General features: G+C 34.7%; 1 long non-coding RNA gene across 1 annotated transcript in view; it reads right to left on the bottom strand.

The window, feature by feature from the left end:
• LOC111088306 overlaps positions 1 to 3,213 on the bottom strand; it is a 10,385-nt gene extending 7,172 nt beyond the window's left edge. The window contains exon 1 of the long non-coding RNA XR_002612861.1: positions 3,073 to 3,213. This is a non-coding gene — a long non-coding RNA (uncharacterized LOC111088306). The remainder of the gene's footprint in view (positions 1 to 3,072) is intronic.
• Positions 3,214 to 4,322: the final 1,109 nt, after the last annotated feature.

Raw genomic sequence — 4,322 nt, 5'->3', positions numbered from 1 at the left:
CATTCATTTCTGCCAGGAGATCAAATTGTGCTCTATATGCTTCTCAGGGTGCCTTCCCATCGAATTCATGTGGCTTCCTTCGTATTAGTTCACCCCTATTGCTGACATTCATATCTGGGATGTGACTTCTAACGGGACTGAAGATGTCTGCATTAGGGTTTAGCTGCAGGGTCTGGGCTGATTAAGTCGATAGTTAATGTATCCTCCTTCTGTAAAATACAATAAATCATCCTTTAATGTATTTAATTCGCTCTAAAATTTACTAATGTTTTCCGTTTGTTTCCTTTCTTGTTCCAGTTGCCACTGCTGTAGTCTCACTTCTTGTTTATGTTCTTTCTCCGCCAATAGCTGTTGTAATCTCTCTTCTTGTTTCTTTTCTTTTTCCTCCAACAACTGCTGTAATCTCTCTTGTTTATTTTGCTGTTCCAGTTGCTACTGTTGCAGGTTTTCTTGCAACTGCTTTTGTCTCTCTTCCTGTTTATTTTATTTTTCCTCCAACCACTGCTGTAATATCTCTTCTTGTTTCTTTTCTTTTTCCTCCAACAACTGCTGTAATCTCTCTACTTGTTTATTTTGCTGTTCGAGCTGCCACTGTTGCATGTTTTCTCGCAAATGCTGTTGTCTCTCTTTTTGTTTATTTTCGTTTTCCTCCAACAGCTACTGTAATATCTCTTCTTGTTTCGTTTTTCGTTCTTCTTGTTTCTTTTCTTTTCTATTTTCTCGTTCTTCTTGTTTCTTTTCCTGCTCTTGTATTGCTGCCATCAGATCTGCTAAGCTGTAGTTTGATTTCACAGTTTGTTACGTCTCTGGTCGTTGGTTTGTTTCCCGTATAATTTCTTTCCGATGAAACTTTACCGACACAAGTCCTTTCTTAAATAAAATTGGTTTATTCTTTCTGGATACAACTTTGCAATACACTTAATTTCAACAGTCTCTCTCTGTCTGCAGTTCAATTACCTTACACTGTTGCCGTCACTTCTTACCGATCTTATATACATGAATACCGTATTTTTCTAGAAGTTCATGACGTGTTACTAGGGTCACGTGACTTCCGCTGTCTTAACAATATGTTATATACTACATCAAACCAATAGTACAGCCAGGTAACTAAACTATTAAAAGATGTTGTTCTATATAATGATATGTTATATACTACATCAAACTAACAGTACGGTCAGGTTTAATCATATATATGCTTTATTCAAACTTTTAAATTTGACGTTTGATTAAAGATACACATATCTTCGTCCAAATAACGCGCTTTATTTATAGTGAAAGGACTTTTTCTAGGGTTAATTCTATTGGATAAATGAGTTAAGTAACATTCTAAAAACATCGAAATATCGGTAAATCAAGTACTTATGTATACATGCCTGAGGTGCTAAGGTAGCTTACAGAATCCAACCCCAGATTCTAGCGTTGTAAGTCCGTAGACTTATCTCTGTCCCATCAGGTGGCCTTTTATTATGATGTTTGTTTGAAGTTAAGCACAAAGCAACGCGATTGGCTATCTGTACTCTGCCCACCACGAGTATCGAAATCCGAATTCTAGCATTATAAGTCCGCAGACATACCGCTGTGCCACTGGGGGGGGGGGGAATTCAAGTTTTTAAAAATTAATACCGTTTTGGTTCAAGCTATCGGTCATAGGTGTCCCTTGTATTTGCTAGAAAATTATATTAGCCAAAATTATACAAATAATTCTTTGCATAAAACTTTTATATAAATACTTTGTTAAAAATACTTAACTTAAGGATTTATATAGCAATTTTGTTAAAGCATTAGTAAACTTAAATAACAGTCTAGCTGGGCTGTTTTAATTTTTCGCCTTCTTTAAAATGTACCGCTCAGTTATAATTGTAGTGATTTATATGTTTGTTGTAGAACATAGACAAGTAACTGAACTATTCCATTTAAATTATTTAAATATAGATATCAGAGAAAAAGATTTAGTATTCCGGCTTCATCGTTTCCAAAGATGTCCGAATCTGTTAATTGCAGATATTATTGATTCGTGTTTTATGTCGAGCGATTCATTGTTACTCCATGCAATGTAGTAACAATTTCCCTAACAATTTACTGTCAGCTTAGACAGAAGTCAAAATCGGCAATAAGGGGTAACAGAGTTGCCCCAAGTCTGATTTTCGATGTTGGTATAATAGCCATTAAAAGCACGATATTTTCTGAGTTGGTAGGGGAAGTTAGCCTGCAAGGTTTATTATTATTATTTGTAATTAAGCACAAAGCTACATAATGGGCTATCTGTGCTCTGCCCACAACGGGTATCGAAATCCAGATTTCAGCATTGTAAGTCCGCAGACATACCGCTGTACCACTGGGAGGCAACCTGTAAGGTAACACGAGTTTCCAAGCAACGTCACGCGGATGTCATGGTGTAAGCAGTCCGTCGGTAATCTAGTCATGGTTAAGGCGGTACGTGCAAAAATAACTTCCTATTTTTTAAACATATTCCCAACATTAAGTCTTGTCCTTGTTCATTCGATACCTATACAAATATGACAGCCATGTTCTATTTTCTAAGCATATTCCCAACATTAAGTCTTGTCCTTGTTCATTCGATACCTATACAAATATGACAGCCATTTTCCATTTTCTAAGCATATTCCCAACATTAAGTCTTGTCCTTGTTCATTCGATACCTATACAAATATGACAGCCATTTTCCATTTTTAAACATAATCCTAACATTAAGACTTGTCCTTGTTCATTCGATACCTATACAAATATGACAGCCATTTTCTATTTTTAAACATATTCCTAACATTAAGACTTGTCCTTGTTCATTCGATACCTATACAAATATGACAGCCATTTTCTATTTTTTAAACATATTCCCAACATCTCGTTCTTGTCCTTGCTCATGCAACATTTGTGGAAATACGTCACTTCCTATTTTGTACAACATATCGCAAATATTAAACCTTGTCCCGGCTCCTGCAATACTTTTTGTGTTTATACAACATATCTTAACATTAAGCCTTGTTCTTGCTCAGGTGACATCTGTAGAAATAGAAAAATATTTGTTTTTTTTGTTGTTGTTGTTTTACATACCTCCAAAATTCAATTGGGTCCTTGGTCACACGGTACCTGCTGTTAATCACTTCATGTGTTACGAGAAACATCTCCAACATCGTGAAAAGCACTGCTATAACCCACAAATGCTTTCGGATCAACAGTCAAGGCCACCATCGCCATAAAATAACCCTGTAATGTTCATATTATCTAGCTAAGTTAACAAAACATCATAGTTTGAGTTGCGTCGTTAAAAGGCTGTTTAGAAGTCGTTCTCGCTGGAAAAACGCACATAATTTTTATTAATACAGTGAAAAGATATGTTTGTTGATCTACAAAAATTATAATGCTCAACTCTAACACATAATTCAACTATATAGTCGCAGACAAAAGTATTGACGTCGTACTTTCGGTATAGGATAATTCACAAACGCATGGGAAATAAAGCAATTAGTGAACATTTGCCCGTAAGTAATATGAAATAAACCAAAGTACATAATTTCTTGTAACTTAGCAAACAATATTTATGAAAAACAAGTTAACTTACATGATTCCAATGTTTATAACAAAAAATATAGACACCTTTCATTAAAAGTCAGTAAAATCTCAATAGAACTATTTAAAATAAATATTAATTGATTGAAAAACCATTGCAAAGTAATTTAGCTACACTATAAAGTCGGCCCCTTTAGTGGCACAGTGACAACTCTGAAGGCTTATAACGTAAAAAACGAGTTTCGATACGCGTGGTTGGCACATCATAAGTAGCCCAATGTGTAGCTTTTTTTGTATCAGAAATGAGGTAATGATTTCCAACATCTGTTGAAGGAGAACTTTGTAGCAACAAAGTAGATGATGTTCACAACAAAAGAGTTGGATTTACTCTCGAGAAAAGCACTTGTAGAGTTTACAACAGAGTAATGGCTACCAAGCTGTATCAAAAAAAAATATATATATACTAAGTACCAGAAACCACAATCAGAGCAATAATGAAGAAGTGCCACAAAATAAACTTAACTGAAACGTATGAAAGAAGCGGAGTCTAAAGAAAATTACAGTTACATCTGGTAGGAAAATCGTTTGAGTAGTTAACAAAAAAAGAGAAAAACAAAAGATTAATAGCCAAGGACTTAAAGAAAAATTTAAAAGCATCAAATATAATAGTGGACGAAAGATTTGTACATAAGCAACTGAACACAAAAAAACGTTGTTTGAACACGTAGATCTCGCTGCAAACACTGTTATAGAAAGTTCATAAAACAAACCTTCTAAATTTGCCTAAAAATATT

This window comes from Limulus polyphemus, unplaced genomic scaffold (assembly GCF_000517525.1).
Source record: "Limulus polyphemus unplaced genomic scaffold, Limulus_polyphemus-2.1.2 Scaffold3510, whole genome shotgun sequence".
In the NCBI taxonomy this organism is placed as follows: Eukaryota; Metazoa; Arthropoda; class Merostomata; order Xiphosura; family Limulidae; genus Limulus; species Limulus polyphemus.
This window is presented reverse-complemented; position numbering and strand designations above follow the sequence as displayed.